Source organism: Acipenser ruthenus, chromosome 12 (genome assembly GCF_902713425.1).
Source record: "Acipenser ruthenus chromosome 12, fAciRut3.2 maternal haplotype, whole genome shotgun sequence".
Lineage (NCBI taxonomy): Eukaryota > Metazoa > Chordata > Actinopteri > Acipenseriformes > Acipenseridae > Acipenser > Acipenser ruthenus.
The window spans coordinates 6,785,869-6,804,798 of record NC_081200.1 but is presented as its reverse complement, the minus strand read 5'-3'; the positions used below and the strand labels follow the sequence as shown (position 1 = coordinate 6,804,798).

The 18,930-nt window shown below is 36.8% G+C and overlaps 1 protein-coding gene across 3 annotated transcripts in view; it reads left to right on the top strand.

The window, feature by feature from the left end:
- Positions 1 to 4,835: 4,835 nt before the first annotated feature.
- The window catches only part of LOC117416582 (muscleblind-like protein 1), a 78,561-nt gene continuing 64,466 nt past the window's right edge, over positions 4,836 to 18,930 (top strand). The window contains exon 1 of one of the 3 annotated variants that reach the window (XM_059034433.1): positions 4,836 to 4,964. The gene's annotated coding sequence lies outside the window, so the exon portion shown is untranslated. Of the gene's footprint in view, positions 4,965 to 18,788; positions 18,909 to 18,930 lie in introns of those variants that run through there. The other 2 variants (XM_059034448.1, XM_034027766.3) reach the window with 2 other exon arrangements.

The following is an 18,930-nucleotide window of genomic DNA, read 5'->3' as shown; positions in this document are numbered from 1 at the left end:
TTGTGCTATGTGAAATAATAGACGACTCCTACGGGTTTTCTTTAAATAATATGTTTCCTGTACCGGAAACCACCCATTCAACCCTGTGTTTAAACTGTAGAAAAAAACATATACAGGTTTATGAGGTTTAGTAGTAAATTCCTAGGGATGTGGGAAGAAAATAAACAAAAACAATACCAGATGGTCCAGAAGAAGCCACATTTCATTATAATGTTTACTCTCATTTTAATAATAGAAAATCATCAGTACCAGTTACTGTCCATTTATTAACATGTGATGTGATTTTAAAACTACTGTGTGTATTATTTTGTAACGTATTTTTTATAATATTATAGTTGCAGTACTAGTGCAACAGCAAGCCTAGAGTAAGTCTTTGGCATGACACTGAAACATATTTATGGGTGCAGGGACAGGTATTGTATACCCAGAGAGCTTTGTCAGTTGTACCACCAAGAACGGGAATTTCCAAAAGAGCCAAACAAACAAAAAAACTCCAAACAAACAAAAAAACTCCAGTATAAAGCAGCCCCGAGCATAAGGTCTAGGTTTTTGCTTATTTTTTCAAATGCAATACGCGTATGTGCTCTTTTATTTAAGAGGAAATGGGAGCATCATACATCATAGTAACAATAAACTAAGCAGTGCATAATACAGCATCTTAATGTCAGCAGCAATGGCAAAATCTTGAATGTGTTGCATTTTTTAAATTATTGTTTTGGTCATTTGTCTTTTCCAGGGAAAATAGCGAAAACATAGACATTGGTGATAGCTGGAAACTTTCACATGGGTATGTGGTGTGTAATTTGGTATGAAAAGTAGTGAATTTGAAGAAAATAGCTGGATGGTTTAATCAATTTATATATACATGTGAAAAGTCACACAGTGCTATTGCTTATTACATTTTGGTCCTCTAGTAGCAATAATACGTTATCTGTCAGCAGTTTTGTGCTTTTCTGGACTGCTTGTTAAGTATGCAAGGCTTACCTCATTCAGATTTTAATTTGTTTTATAAGGAATGCTAATTATTTGGGCCATAGCCTAAACTTGCAAAGAGTTGTGATGCTGGTAAAGCGAATAGTATTAGTTTTATGTATTATGTTACCATATAATAATGGACAAAATGTATCGCTTTTCAGCAATTCAAACTATGTGATGACATTTTGTATTTATTTTTTACATATGGATTAACTGTATGTGGATGTACTGTACTATAGTCAATGTTAACACTTAGCTGAATACATTAATGATCAAGTAATATCTAAGTTACCTAACAGGCCAGACATCCAGTATTACATCCATGAGTGTCCTTTTTCTGAACCACTGATAAGTTATGTCTGGGTTGTTGATGGCGGTGACATCACATGCCGATTTCTGAACAGTGGTTTTCAATAAAAGATATGGCTGTCATATTGAGTTGGTGTTTCTTTTTAGATTACTGAGCACATATTTGCCGGTACACAGTTAAGTTCCAGCCAGACTGTTTGCTTCCTGTAGTTAGAGGTAACACATATTGATGGACATTAACCTCATGGGGTGTTATTGGATAAACATCTGGGGTGCAATTTCAGAAGGAGCTATGAAATCTAAAAATAGGTGCATGAGTAGCTGCTGCCTAATGGGCAGTTTACACCCCATTTTACAAAGGATCTAATAATTTAGCAAAGACATGTGGAGAGACTTGTTTTAATCATAAGATGCATTAGCTTCATGGCAATTGGCAAAGAAATACAAACAATTTTGAAAATATGTACATTAAATTAATCATAATTTTGGAAAAGTCCCATTTAGTAACAGTACTGTGTATGCTTTATCGTACATGGCGTGGCTGCATCAGGTATGATCACTGATGCTGTCAACATTCCAACGGACTGTAAAACAGTATTTATACATGTCAAGTTCGTATAACAGTAAGATTTTTTTTTTTAAAACAAACATCATAGAATATATAAGAGTAAAAAGGAAGGTGTCCTTTAATCTTCTATTGTGTTTTGTGATTTGCATCTGTATATAATTCACTTGATCACCGTTTAAGTTTAATACCTGTAATGGAAAATAAAGGGCTTAGTGGGACCTCTTGTGCATTTTTTAGAGGACAGAAAAAGCTGAATCATGTGAATCTCTTAATTAAAAGACAGTTTCCACAGCATGCATACAAAGCACAAGGGTCACTAGATTAAGTATTCACCAGAAACCTTCCTTGTAGGTTTATACAAACATGATGGTAAATTCAGTAAAAACACATTAAAAATAACATCACTACATTCATTTTTGAATATTCATATTTGAATATACGTAGACATAGTTTTGTTGAACCACTTGCGTTTCTTTATGCATTATATAATTGATTCTTAATGAGTATGCATTTGGTGAAATTTAAGAATCATGTGATGCTTCAGACATATGACGTATAGACTGACATTTTGCATAATACATTTTATGATAGGGGGCAGGATCTGAAAAGCAACAATTAAAAAGTCTGTTTGTATTACAAAAACAACAACAACAAAAAAACATTCTCTTTTATTGAGAAAAGTTCTGTGTGCTTGCAGAATTGATTGACTATGACATATTTACATATGGGTCCATACTAAATGGATTTGTAAACAATGCCAGTGAGACAGAACATTTTGTGAACATAACTGCACAGTATTATGAGTTGCAGTACCCTTATTCAGCCACAGCAGGGCATTTTCAGCACTGTATAATAATGGCACTATCTTGCAGTCCTTTTGCCATTATTTAGGGATGCACTTTAAACATGTACTGTAGAGTGTATCTAAATGCTTGATTTGTCCCCCATGATATAGCGTTCTATTGTATTTATTGTTTAATAGATCTCTACTTATATGATCGGTCCATATGGGCCTAATCAGGTTTAGTGGTCAAATCTCCAAACAACAACAAAAAAAGACCAACCGGTCAATACATTCCTGCTTTATGTTTGTGCTTTACTACTTACAGACATCTTTTGTCTCACTTGCAGTACTGAAGCATCTGTTGCTATGGTTATAAGCCATTCATTCCATATCGAATGTGACTCACACACCTTGTCTGTGTGCACTCCTGAGCTGCTCTGCAGTGTATGTTCAAGAGGTGGTGGGCGACAGCCCTCATGCTAACATGTACAGCATAGTTTTGTTTATTCAAGTATATTGTAACAGATTGTCCTTGTGTAGCTGTACAGAGACAGAGAGAGAGAGAAAAAAAGAACATGGGTGCATGTGGGTATGTTACATTATTCAGAGGCTTGTTCAGGCTAGATGAGGCATATATTTGTTTGTAACTAAAATAGTTAGTTTTTTTTAAATGTTAAATATTAAAAAAGATGCATACGTGGTCAGGTGTTTGAATCACGAGTACTACTATTACATGCTTTGTTGTCTCTTGGTAAGTGCAGTCTATATGTTTAGTTAGATTGCATACATTTTGCGTCATGTTTTGTATCATTTACGGCACTTCTGACAGCACGCGTGATGAAGATGTCAGTGCCCAAAGTGAAAGGAAAGTTTGCTTCCAAGTGTTTTTTAAACCTCATGCCATTTAGAAAAAACGTCCTCGATCACACATGTGCCAGCAGAGGAAGTTGAAGTGATCACAATGAGCGATCATATACTGTATATGCAAAAGAAAGATACTGGGAAAAAACAGCACTCTACAGCAAGCAGTTCTCAGAAATCCTGCTATGATGTCAACACGAAATGTGCTGAATGGAAGTGTAAAAAGTGATACAAAATGGACTGAATGGGCTTACACTGCTTCTAAAACATAAAGTAACTGAGGCACACAGACAGAGAACATTTTTAAATTTTCAGACCACAATTACTGGTTAAGGACACATATTTTAATATTTATTGGTCTTGTTAAAATCAATGCATTTCCCTGAATTTTGACCTTTGTTTGGTTCCAGAATGCATTTAATATGACCTTAATGAATTGTTGGTTATTTACTTTAGGCATTTTAAATAATGATTGGTGAGAAAATGGAAAAAGTCTACCTGTTAATTATTTTTAAAGCCTTTCTTAGCCCTACCGTAAAGCGCTGTTGTGCATGTTTATTTACAAACACTGAGTAAACGAAACAAAGAAACACGGCACAGGGGCCAAAATAAAAAGTTCAAACAAAACTTGAAAATGACCGCTTCCACTGACCCAGGCTGAGCAGTGCGTTCTCTAGACGTTTGCATCCTTCTCCTTCCAAACTCCTTCACTCCTTATTTCATTTTTAGACATCTCTTATTGATTTACAGATATCTTAAACTTAATTTGAGATACTTTAAAAAATGCATAATGCAGATATCTCAAAATGTTTTAAAGATATTAATTCAATCTGAGATATCTCAAAATGTTTTACAGATATATTTAAATATTTTAAGATATATGAAATTTCATTTTAAGATATCTAAATGATCATTTTAAGATATCTGTAAATGATCATTTTAAGATATCTGTAAATGATCATTTGGCTTGCCATAGAGAACACACTCACACACACAGTGAGTAAAGACATGCAGATCAGTGTATTCATTTTAAACATTATTTCAGCTTTGTTTTTTTTTTGATGATGCTTGAGGAATGAATGCAAATTTATGTTGGCCTCTCAACACATATATTTCAAAACTAGTAACAAGAAACGTAGGAGATTAGTTTAAGGACTAAACAGTACGTTTTGTATTGTTACCTGTCACAAAAATATGCTGCAGACAGCTCTCTGCAGCTAGAAGTATAGTGGAGTGAATGTGCTATGTATTAGTCAAGGGAAAGCCAAGGTTTAGTGTCTTATTTTGGATCCTGAGATCCTCTTAAAGTAATTCAGTAGACCGAGACTGTCAGCAACTTTACGAGGCTAGGACAGGGCTATGATTTTTTTTGTTCTTACTCCAACAGGTCTGCTATACTGTTTTAGAGCAATAACTGCATCAGGATGAAAATATTGTTTTTGAAGCCATTGTTCTTGGGATCACCAGGTGAGCTACACCAGTTTTGCATGATTACAATTGCTTTTGCATCTGGTTAACTTTATGCAACCTTTGTTCAAAATAGGGAAGTAGTAGTTTGCAAAACAAATCGAGATACATTAAATTGAAAGGCTCCTTTGTTGGAGCTAATTTGCTTAATTCATTCCAGAATACTACAGTGTTGCTATGTAACTTTTACCTGAATTTACATAACGTGTGAAAACTTACTTTAATAATTTAAAACATTAACTGTACAAATCCTTACCATTTTAAGTATCTCATCTCGTGTTTAAATGATCAATTGTTTCTTCAAATGAAAATGGCAGCAGTATGTTGTACATATTAAATTTGCCTCAAGCACCATTTGGTAATATCTTGGTGTTCAAAAATTCAGATCTGAGAATAAAGAGTGATGTTACCTTTTGTATTATTCCAAATAAAATGTGCATGAACATACCTCCCATACAATACCATTTCAACATTCAACATTCATATTTTTCATAACAGGCATAATTACAGAAAGTGCATGGTTCAAGTATCTGTTTGTGGCATGCTTTTTCACATCAGTGACACCTGATCGACAGTGCTTACCAAAATGTGATTTAACTTTGTACATATTACAAGGAATTTAACCCATGTACAATACTGTCAATGCAAGTCAAGGTAACCCACTCTTCACTGTATTAACAGTGCATCAGTGAATATCTGTATTTTGTAAACTGCTCATCTACATTTGATTAAACTTGTTATATGTTACAAGAAGGCACGCTTCATATTGTAAATGTGAAACTTTTCAACTTTACACGTGTAGCATTATAGTTTTGTATTTTTTTTTGTGGTATGCACAAGTACTTAAGGTAATTTCTATTTTCATTACTATAGCAAGTGGACAGTCGATTCGCAAATGAGGTACTGACAATTAAGGCAATTTGTTTTTGTAATTGATACTGAGAGTTAAAGTATTTCAGCAGTTTACTAATGGGTTTTCACAAATTACTGACAGGGAAAACCTTAGGGGATAATGGGACTGACAGCTCAGACTGTACAGTTGTTCTTCGATGAGATGTATGTTCTGGACACTTCTGTATGTAGGGGATTCTTCCTGGACTTTGAGAAATAAACTGAACAGGTTAAAATAATATTTTGTGAAAGATTTCACAAATTTTAAGGTTTGTAGCCCCTTAAAGTCAGACCCAGACACAAGAATTTGAAGTTTTTAATAGCACTTTTGTGCCGTTTTATTAATTACAGGAATAAAAGGCAATTGCACCAATTGCACCAGGGCTTCCCAGCATCCGTGAGACACTGTCAACCGACAGTATCTGTTGCGTTTGGGGTGTAGCCGTAAGGCATTGAGTCACACTTGGATCGGGAGCATGTGGAGTAACCCCAGTTGGATGGTTGATGAAGCTGCGGCCATCAGACCCAATAGTTTCTGACACAACACCAATTGTACTGTGGATTCCTGTTGAAACAGGGCTAGACAGTTGTGAATAGCGGCTACTCTGTCATCCGACAGGTAGGCTTGCATTGTAAGGGAATCCAGCCTGAGACCCAAGTAAACTGTACTTTGCTCCGGTATTGACTTTTGGCCTTGTTGAGGTTGAGCAACAGTCTCGCCTGATGCGCTGCCACTGCTCCGTCCTGCGACTGGGAGCAGATCAACCAGTCGTCTAGATAATTCAGCACCCTGATCCACTGCACCCCCATTGAGGTGTCTTGGGTCTAAGGGGGGCGAAGGCCCCAGTCCTTTTTTGGCACTAGAACATACCTTGAGTAGAACCCCTCCTCTTGATAGGTGTTCTACGAGGCGTATGGCTTGTTTGAGAAGTAATGCCTGAGGACCAAGACCTCTAGAGGGTCACTCACGGTTGTAACCGTGATCCCTCGAAGCGCGAAACAGGTTTCTATGGTGGTGAGCCCCCTAAGAGTCTGAGGTGCAAATGCGCCAGTTTTGCAGCTTGTGTTGTGAGAATCGGTGGGTCTGAGGCCGCAGGCTTTCAGGGGCCTAGCTGGGGCTGCTGAGGCTGTTCCCCCTCCCTGCGTCCCCCGTCCATGCGGGCAGCCCCGGGTGTTAGCTGCCGCAGAAGCCTGCAGGCAGTACCTCAGGTTGCCAGAAGGTGCAGTTGGGATCGGGACTGTCTTGGTTACCGTAGTCACAGGCAGACGCCAGCATCTCATCCTGTCCTGTACCGGAGCACGGGAAGGGAGCATTGCAGCCACCTGTCGAGAAGCCTCACGCTCCCTATGGAAGCATTGCAGTATCTCCTCTACCGCTGGTCCAAAGGTATGGCGCGTCCAACAGGGCTGACTTGTCCGCATCCGGGACCCTGGCCTGTGACAGCCAAAGCTATCACAGGCCAAGATGAACTACTTACAGTACAGCAGTCCTTCACATCCTTTTTTTTCCCCCAGCAGAGTTCAGTGCCAACACAGCAGGGAATAAAACAAGGGCTGTCTGTTTACCTCGTCCTCAGCTTGGATGGTGAAAACTTAAACTCAGAGTAACAGAGCTTTGCCGGTCACTCTAAGTGCTATCCGAAAGCTGGCTGAAGATATCTCCTTGAGGGGGTTTAGTTGTTTTGTTTTTTATTCGATTGGAATTTTACTCAGTCTTGTACAATTATATTTATATATATAAAAAAAAAACTTGCTTACTATCTATGAGAAGATTTAGTTTTGGTTTCTCTTACAGAGAAATTACAAACAAGCAGGTAAATCAGAGTGAGAAAAATAAATAATAACCGAGTAGGATATATTTTAGCTTTAACAGAAATCAAACCGATATTCAGAGGTAATATTTTTCGTTAAGAAAAACAACTGCAACTCAACTAACGTTCTCTCTCCTCTTCTTGCCCCGCCCGATAGCAACCAATACACACTCCTGATTCGCTGGTACAGTACTCCCTGACCTCCCAACTCCCACCTAATTGGCTCTCGTTAACTGTCAGTAAATGTACTGTATTCAAGCCCCAAAAACACACAAGAGTATAGTGCTGCAGATCGGAGCCTCTCATGGCACAGCTTCTAAAATGCCTTAAATCATGTAGTAAAATATTGCAGCATTTGTGAAGCATAGTATTATTAATAAAGGCCGCCCTCGTATAATCGCCACCCTCGTTTAAGGGCTGTAGTCATTTTGATCAATTTAAAATAAACGCTGTGGTGCCAAATTGAAGTAATACAGTATTTATTTATTGGTTAATTATCACCTGCACCTGGCTATTATTGTAAATTAGAGCCAGGTACAGGTAGTCTCTTCAGGGCTGCTGTGTGAAGAGCCTGACTGTGTGTGTTATCGCATGCAGTTTAATATGTTGTACTTCAAATGGATTTTGTGAAAAGATGCAGATAATAGCTTCAGGATTGTATTTGCTGTAAGGGGTAGATAGGGATTTGCTGAGTAATCAATTGTCCTCAGAAATCTGATTTAGGAAACCCAGTTAAAATTTTTCTTTTTCATAGAAGCATTTTCACTAGCGCTGTTCAATTTCAGTAGGAATGATCATATTTTCAGTGCAGTACTAATCACTATTAGATTAACATATAATTGAAGAGACGGACATGTTTATTGTATTAATCTTTTTTTTTTTACCCCGTTTTTATCCCAATTTGAAATAGCCAATTGTATTTTAGGCTCAGCTCACCGCTACCACCCCCGCGCTGACTCGGGAGCGGCAAAGACGAACACTCGCTGTCCTACGAAACGTGTGTCGGCAGCCAACCGCTTCTTTTCACTCTGCAGGCCCGCCATGCAGCCAACCCAGAGCTACAGCGTCGGAGGACAACGCAGCTCTGGGCAGCTTACAGGCAAGCCCGCAGGCGCCCGGCCAGTCTACAGGGGTCGCTGGTCGCTGGTTTGCTTGGCCAATTGTGCGTCACCCCCTAGGAACTCCCGTCCACTGTTGGCAGTGGAATAGCCTGGACTCGAACCGACGACCTCCAGGCTATTCCATGCGGAGTATTGTATTAATCTTGCATGTAATACATTATCTAATATACAGTATTGACCAGCACAAGTAACACAGTTGATTAATAAACCATTTTTTATTACAACAATTTCATGGAGATCAAACTTTCAGTTTTACAGTTGCCCCTTTCATTTCCTCATGACTTTAACCAGGCAGAATCTTTGTCTCTTTTAAGGCCTTGTAATTCGTTCCAAAGTCATTTGACCCATGTGTGACCCATGCTTGGCTTTTCTTTAGTTCATGTAGAACGTTTGATGAAGTGTTGTACTCGCAGTAGTGTTTATTTAACATCATAACAATATGCAAACATGTTCCAGATGCAGTTGTTAATTAAGCCCCCCCCCCCTCCCCAGATAAAGTTAAAACAATGTGAGTGGCAGCTTAATCCTCTGTGGAAGTGGGTGTACTCCTGCTGAAGTGTTTTTCTTTAAAATGTGGGAGCATAATTATGGTAGATTGTGTTTACGGTAGGCACATTTTTACTGACCCTTTCTTTCTTTAGCCATATTATTAAATTTGTTTTGTAAGAAGGCTCTGTTTATCAAGAAGAGACAAACTGGCTATTCTAAGCACACAGTCTGTTCCAATATTGAATATATGTCTTGTGATGTATTGATTAGACTTACTGTTTTACATATATCGGTTGATGTTTATGAAACTGATATACATATACTGAAGCTTACATTTCTGCCTCTTTTTTATAATGACATACTTTATGTGGATACATGATTTTCCACTTCTTGGGAATCGAGCCCATAGTTACTGATATACTTAAAAGCAAAAATACCTTTGTCGTCTCTATTTTTTCAGTACCTTTGCTTCAATAAACAGACATTTCTTCAAAATTAAAGGATGGCTTTGATTATTAACCATTGGGGTGTTATTAATTGCAACTGATGTTTAAGTTCCTGCTAAAGTTATTCTTAGAGTAGGTTTGACATTCATAACTATAATAGTTATATGCATAATGGATAGCTTTACTACATTTTAAAAGCCTTATTTTTAGCTGAAGCTTGGAGGACTGATTCTTGTAATGACTTGTGCCAGCACATTAGAAAGCACATGATGTGCTGAAGCATTCAGACATTCCAGGCTTGCCATCTACCAGCCTGAATCCTTCTGGACAGTGATGTCTTATTGGGTACTGAAGCTGTACATTGCTCACAAAGCTAAGGTAAATGCAATCCTTATTCTCCATGCAACAAGTTGTGGGGAGTTTGGCTATGCATTTTTTTTTATTTCTACCTGGAATCTGAGCTGAACCCCCCCCTCACCAAAAACAGACTTACAGTACAGGTACTGTAATTTTCAGATCTCTCAAGACTTTCTGTGTGTAATATATTTGGTTAAAAATAGTCTATGTATGGTGTTCTTATAGCAATAATATTGAATGTTAAAGATAACCTTTAATATGAAAAGAATATTAATAAATGAATTACTTACTCCTTAAAAACATGTATTTAAGGAAGTAAACTTTTGCCATTTCTGAATGTTAAAAATGTATTCACTGCCTCCAAATGAGGCGCCGTGCCAGTTTAAAAAGCAATGTGTTTTTTTGCTAGCTAGTATTGACTTCACCTTAAATGGCTGTAACAGACGAGGAGAGATATTTGGCGATGCAGTGAGGAAGTAGCTTTATGAAGTCACAGTCACACCCAAGGATTTTTGTTATGATTGGTAACTGGGTTGATGTGTGACACAAATTCAACTACACTAAACCTATGAGTGTTGACATTAAACAGTAGCCTAAGTATTTAACATCATCTTTAGTGTTTTTAGTTTTGTATTTAACATCATCTTTAGTGTTTTTAGTTTTGTATTTAAAATAATCTTTAGTGTTTTTTGTTTTGTTTGGCATGTCCAACTGCGCTTATTTATTTATTTTTTCTGTATCATATAATAAACCATTGTGGACATCTGCTTCATAACAAATCAACTGTGCAAATGTAGACAAATCACATTTTAAATTTTCTGTACTTACTGGACCCTCCCTGGGCCTTGGTTGTTCCCCAGCATCAGTATTGCATGTTGGGAAACGGCATGTAAGGAAGAATGAGAGAAGAGATGGGTCAAGATATAAATATCTTCTGAAAAAAACAATACATTGCCCCCAGCAAGCCTACTTAAGAAATCTACCTTGGGAAATCTAACATTTTGAGGATTTTCAATTAGCTCCTAAAATCACAGTTTCACAATAATACAGGAGAGTCACTAACCTGATACCATTGCAATAATACGAGAGGATCTCTAGAGATGCGGTGAAACAGGAGCTGTATTTAAAACAAATCAATAAAAAAACAGAACCAGTGTTGTCCTTTTGTTAATGAAAGAGACTCCAATAATATATTGCCTCAACACGGGTTAAAATACTGACAGTAATCAATGAGCTATCAATTATTGATATTAGTGGAGCAATAATTCGAACATGTAATAATTCTAGAATAGGTTTAGGTGCTGCTGAATTTCTTCTTTCTGAAGGCAGTATTGCAGAGTTCAGTGTCTGTCCTCCTTGAAAAGTAATGACACTGAGGCATCTGTCTCTGGTATGGCCCCCCTGTGACAGTGGGTCTCTTGTATCTGATTCGCTGAATGTCATAAGAAAGTACTATACAGCATGGGTTACAGATCTGGTGATCACAAGGTCATGGTAATTTGCTGACATTCAGTGCTGTAGAAATCCACTTGTACTTTAGATAAGAATAGGCAGCAGCATTGTTTTTGATTGAAGATGAAAGCCGGCCTGTGTTGCTAGAGAAGGGCAAGCTGCAGACTGCAAAACTTATTGCTGGCCTGACAGATTTCCATCAGCCACGATGATAAGTATGTTTTGAGCATGGGTGGTTACAGGCTACCTCAGACTCAACTACATAGCAGACAGCAAACCAAAGCATTCTGTGGCTGGTCAGTTGAAAACTAGTTTCATCAGAGAAACAGCACACGCCTGTTGTTCAGTTCTGTTTCCTCGCATCAGTGCTGAATTTGTGTTGTATGCTGTAGATACCTCTGACCTATTTTGCCTGAATCAGTGGTGTAATATCCAGATACAGAAGTTTAGCAACCCTTGTCAAAGCATTTCATCCTCGTGCTCAGGCTCAGCTTGACATACAGTAAGCGCTCTTTAATGAAAATGTCATTTTAAAATAGTTTTCACTTGTCACAAAAGAAACTGTTCTATCTATTAAGGTATACAACCCTTTGCTGTAAAGAATATATTGTTAAAGAAAATAATAATAATTCCACACAGAAATACCCTTTTTAAAGTAAATCCCAAATAAGGAAGCTGAAGTCAGATGATGTTCCTGTTTTCAGAGTCAATGGGGAACAAGATCAGATACACAGTTTTGTTTAAAATGTAATGAGTCAAATCCCAATTCGGTACAAAGAAAACTTATAGGGTTTCCAGTATATAAATGAAAGGATTTATGTTAACACTAATATTTCAAATGTAATATGAATACCAAAGCCCTGCTAAAACTCTAAGAGAATTGTGAGTAGGTGGTGTGTTTGATTCCTTAGTAGTTTTTATTTTTATTTTTAACTGTTTTATGAGAACAATAATTTGATTATTTTCATCTTCTTCTCTTTGTAGTAAGAAACAGCAGGTGATCTTTTAAATATCTCGATCACATTTATGAAATTTAGCTCACATGGGTTTCTATTATGGGTTTGCTCTGTAGATTGACAAAAATATCTGAACCCTTTCTTAAAAAAAAAAAAAAAAAAAACTAAAAGGGTTTAACCAAACCTTACTCAGGCTAAAAACTAATAAAGCAAGACTGAACAAGTTTAATGAATAGAGCTTACTGTTAAAAAAAGAAGAAGAAAGAACTGAACCATTTACATTGATCACATAGCGTTTAAAATATTTTAACACTTAACTGAATAAATATAGGCTGCCATTTATTTTTACTGGGCGCTTCTAGCAGCCAGGTCACCACTGCAAACCTCTCAAATAACACGTACTGTAGGCCACTCAGATTCTGAAAAACCTCAAGTAACTCTCGCACTGAAAACAGCAGCTCTGTCAAGAAGGTGACCTAAAACTCACAAAACTGTCTTCAGGCCAATACAGTGACCAGTGTTTTTTTTATGTTTTTATTACTAAATATATTAAGTGATTTAAAGGGTTCATTGAGTAACAGTAGTAGGATTTCTTTATTATTAATATGTAGACCTTTTATCCCCTCATTTTTTAAAAAAGATTAAATAAATCTCTAGCACTAACAGTTAAGGACTAAACATTTTCAAAATACCCGAGAAGGCTCATGAGTCTCTTATGCCAAAGAAATGTCACTGCAGGACACATCTCCTTTTATTGAAGTTTAATCTCCTCTACCGGGCACTGGGCCTACTTGACCAATGCTTTTAATTGATATACTGTATGTCACTTTAATTTGAAATGCGTTTTGGATGAATACTGTATATTAGAGTGATGTAGAAACTATTGGCTTCTTTATTTGACAGTGTTAGTCGTATCTCTGTGACATGTTTCAACAGGTGAATTGGAAACGTTTGGCAACTAGGCATACCCTGCATTTCTATCAGTACCTGTGCCTCTGAACCTGACCAGTTCTGTCACAGAATCTAATCCTCAGTACATGTGCAAGATTGTAACTTGCAGCTTCCTAGTATGGATGGATGGATGTTTGTATGAAAGGTGGGACTAGTAACTTGTGAATGACTTGTGGGATTCATTTGATTAATTAAGTACACACCTTCATACTGATTGGTGAACGCAGCATGAACAATTCTGGTTTTATAGCAAACCAGAAGATCACAAACACCCACCCGCTGACCATTAATAGATCGACATAATGGTGTGATAAGATGTGTTATGCAAACAACCTGATGTTATCTCTATCACGTGCTCTATTCACAAAACGTTAAGGAATGTTTTAATGAATGTGTTTTTTTTCTTAATGACTGTTTTATTTATTTATTTATTTATTTATTTATTTATTAACTGTGTTTATTAACAGTGCTTTGGAAAATGAATGCAAACTTATAAAACTGTTTAATGAACTTTACTGTAATTAATCAAAATGGGACTACAATAACGGTGTGTGAATAGGGCCCAACACACCCAGTGGAAAGTTTTATTGTCTTTGTAACTTCTATTGGTTATACAGTGGATGCACCACAAAAACAAATGGTTACTATAGGAAGCTTAAGTGTGGAATGCTATTAGGAAGATGTGTGCCCTACTGTTTGCATTCCATAGTTGTTATCCTAAGGTAATTGCAGTGGTGCTAGTTTCCACAGCTTTTGGTGTTGCAGTGAAGCCATTGAAAATGTCTTGTTAATTCGCATTGCTGCCTATATTTGCATAACATATTCAATAATTTACCTTTCAGCATATGACCGTCCTAACAATTTTAAAGTGGCTCGCTATAACTCTACTTACTAGAAGCCCGTAGCAGTCAGTTCAAAGTATTGAGCCAGGACTGAGAAGAAAGCCTTAAAAGGCAAGGAATATCATTTCAGTTCCTGGCATCCACTAAGGAAATGCTAAAACAGGCCTAGTTTTGCCAGGTCGTGCAGCGAGAGCTGTTGAGCGCATGTCAAGTAAGTTTATTTTTTCATAATATTTTGATATTTCTTACTCAGTTGCATGTTTTTTCACACATCCTCTATAATAAATGGATGTCATGTTATACTGTTACTCATGCAAGTTATATGACTGGATCTGTAGCACATACAAATTGGTGTGAATAAAAAAAACAAATGAACTGGCAATACTACTGTTCCGTCTCAGCACAGGGGGGGTCCATGAGACAAAAAAAGCCAATTCATTTAGTGGAGGCTTACAGCTCCAGCTTGTTTTAATCATTTTAAATGTTGCAAATGCCAGTTTATTAACAAAAGAATGCAGAGGCCTTTACAAAACATAAACCCCTCCTCAGTGCTTCCTTGTCTAGATTACAGATGTATTTAGCATTATCCTCAAATGTCCTTTTTTCAGTTCTGCTCAAGCTGTAAATCAAGCTATGGAAAAGCTTGAGATAGCTCTTGGATACCACGAGCGGCTTGTGATGATTCGGTGTGCCTCAGTTAAAGAGACTAGACTGTACACCGTGTTGTTGAATTACAAAGTTCTGTTTTAACATTTCAAAATGGTGGTAAAAATATCAAAAACATTTCTAAGTGGTCAAAGGTAATGAGTTAGTCAGAGGTGAGGTCACAAAAGGCTGGGTGAGCCCATAACAGTTGTGGCCCTTATTAGGGTAGGATTTTATGAACAGTTGTCAATAAAGGTTTATAGAAAGAGCAGGTTCAAACAACAGGATGAGTTTTTATGAGCACCAGCTCAGTCACACACAACAGTGCAGGACAGTTCAGTCCAAAATGGCAAATGACTGTTCAGGGTGAAATTAGCTATCTTCCCCTTTTTTCAAACTTCCGTTCCTGCATTCCATTGAGAACAGTGGAGCACGGTAGGAGACACTGCCACAGACACTTTCCCTTGGAACAGTGTTTTGGAGTGAGAGTTTAGATGGGTAATCCTTACTGGATAGGGAAGCAGCAATCTCTCCTGATTTATTGAACCTGACTGGAACTGGGAACAGTCCAAAGTATTTTGTGTTTATGTGTTTATGAATCCCAAAGGTATTACAAATTCACTAACCGTAGCATATTACTGTATGTAGTTGTATGACCGTAGGTGCTTATGTTTGTTTCTTTGATCAAATATACAGTAGATCAGCTGGATGATTGTGAAGTTTTGGGACCAGTCTTCTCTGTGGGTGCTGTTTGAGTCAAGCAGTGGTTGCATGCTGTAAGACCAGGCATGAAATGTTCATCCTATACATTTCATTCTGAATTGTGATTGACACACAGAAATAAGCCAGTGCTGTCTATTGAATTTTAAAGCATGACATATAATAAAAAAAATCCCTTTGAAATATTAAGATTGAAATGGAGAAAATCAGGCTTAGAAATCCTGCAGTCAAGACTACATCTGAATTATACAGCTACAAATTGACAGCAAAAAACAGACAAGCTTCTCATGATAAGAAAGCTTTCGATTCAGGTTTGCACATTGTAAAATAGTTACAGGACTGGACACAACTGCTTAATGTATTCAAGTTTCACAAGTTACAAGTTAAAACAATCCCTGGGAACAGTTTGACACGTTTACTCATCAGATAACGTATACACTTTGTGCAGCCATTTAAACAAATCACTAATTATTCATATCAATTTATAAGCAGTTACAGTTGCATTTATGTCAGTACTTTTGTTTAATATAAACACTTTAAATGATAGATTTACAAACGTTTAAAAATATAAATATATATCTAGTGTCTGTTTTATGCTTTATAAACTTAATGATAAAACATTGGTGTTCATAGCTGTGCTATAGCCTACTAAGTTGTATAGCCTTAACATACATTAAGATGAAGTCAAAATATAATTAACATTATACTGCAAGAATTATGTGTACAATAGCCATTATAATTACAGTAACACTTGACTAAACAGAGTTTTGGCATTGCCTAGCCTCCCCCACTTGGATAATAATAACTTCCTAGTTCTAGGGTGGAGATGTTTAGCAAAGTTCAGCTCATCTTTTTGCTTCCTCTGTAGCATATGTGCAATTTCTTTTATCGCCCTGCCTGTTGCTTGTTGGTATTCTACATCACATGTTTAAAAATATATAGATGAGGTCATTTACCAGGGCACTTGTTTTGTAAGCTATGTTAATTTAAAATGGGGGTCATTTGTAATGTTGCTAAATTTAGCGTTGCACGTAGGCTCATTACAAACCATTTGTTCAAAATGTAGTCCTTACCTTAGTCTTTAAGCCATTATTATCCTTTACCTTGGTAGTCTAGACACAGAATTTTGAACGTTGTAATTGCACCTAATCTAGAATAGAGTGTGTTGTTTAAAATAAACACAGAGACATTTTTACTACTGTAGTGAAAAGCATAACTGATTTAAACATGTTTTTTGAAAACAAATGTAAAAAAGTGTAACTCCCTTTTCATTTCCAACATTCATTTGTAAGCATTGCTTATTTACATCTGAAACTGTGGAATTTGAGCATGCTAAAGCTGCATTGGGTCATTTATTTCACAACAAATCTCACTCCAGAACAACCCCTCGAGATTCTACACTCCTGGTTGTGGGAAAGTTAAGGATCTAAGTCATGCCAAACTAAAAAAGAAATAATGGAAGGGCCACAAAATACTGTATTTTATTTATTTACACATTATATGAATACCCATTACCAATTCTCTTCACTATTACGAAAAACCAAACAAAACACTGATTCCGATTATTCAGTCACGGTATGGTGAAGTCAAAATGGTGACACAATGCACAAATCATGCCCATGTGAACTAGAGGGCACAACATGCTGTTAGATGCCTAATTCAGATTGTTTGATTCTTCATTTTAATAACAATACAATAGAACTGGTATCTGGTTAATTCAGGGATGAGGAACGTTCCTAGATCAGTTCTGTATGATAGTATGTATTTGAAGGGGTCAAAATAATAATAATAATTAAAAAAAAAAAAAAAAATATATATATATATATATATATATATATATATATATATATATGTATATGTATATGTATATGTATATGTATATGTATGGATGCTGTTGGGGGCCAGTCCTGCCATAAGAAGGTTAAAGGATTGTCAGCAATAAAAGTCATAATGTTTTTCAATATAGAATGTCGACATAGGGCCCTATTTTCACACTGTGCCTGCTTTTGCTAATTTTATAAGGTCAAAAAGAACATCATAATCACACTTTCGCTAATTGAACCTGTTTCACATTTCCCTTTTGCTCATAATTTTTTTTTTTTTCAGAATTGATGTGCCTTAGACCAGAATATGTAACTGAAATGAAGGGGTTTTAGAAATCTTATATTACAAAACAACAACATTTTAATTCTTCATTGTTTCAGTGTATTATTCTTCCTTTTTTATCTGGTCATGTAAATAACATAACTTCCATTCCATGGATAAAAAGGTGCATTGACATAATGCAAAGAGTTTGTGAACAAAAAAATATCAATGTACTGTTAGTGCATTATGTTATTCCAATGAATTACTGTGTGATTTTCTTTCCTAATGCATTTTACACTTCAAACTAGCCCACACAGTGCCATGCAGGGAGATTCAATTTTTCTTCTTATGGGCATGTTTCCCCTTTCTTACTGTCTGACATTTTAAGGTGTGTATAATTCAAGTGCACTGTTACTACAGGATGTGACACAGATAGGTAAAGTGACTTTGATCTAACAATTCTCAAACTGCAAGGCCCTTGCACCTGCTCTGTGGTCAGGTAAGCGTTATCCGTGCCAAACAGATAGTGTGCAGATAATAACTGTTTCAGTTTCGCAAGGCTTTATCAGTTACAAGCAGGCAGCGCTGCTTAAGGAAGGAAGCAACAGGGGCACTGACAGAATTCAAGAACACTTGTTGGTGCTCTTGTCAGTTTGTACAAGAATTCCGTAGTCCAGATGCAACTGGTCAGATTAGCATCATACTATAATGACATGCAAATGGGGGATACGACATACTGTACACAGCGTAGAAAACATTAACAAAAACTAAATGTGTTGCCACTGGTGGTTCATTGGGTTTCAGACCAGTTTAATCTTTCAGTGTAACAAGAGTGGAAATAGCACTTTGTGTCCTGTGCTAGTATGGTTTTCACTTACAGGGTAAGAGAAAAAAAAAGGTGTTACCCTTTGCGGTGAAAATAGTATGCAGAACTGCAGTCGTTGTTATGGTAACTGCAGCGAATAACTAATCTGATGTGCTTAGACCTATAGAGTTTGAAGAGTGCAATTATTCAGGTCTTTCACAGCTTCCTCTTCAGCCAGGTCATCTTCCCTGAAATAAGAAAAAGGATGTTGTAATTAGCCCAGAATGCATTGCAAGCTCTAGCACTTGAGTGACTGGTTTACTGAGTTATTTAAGCAGCCTCTAAGAAAAATCAGCATATCAATTGCAGGCAGGTAAGACATACACTTGTTTATT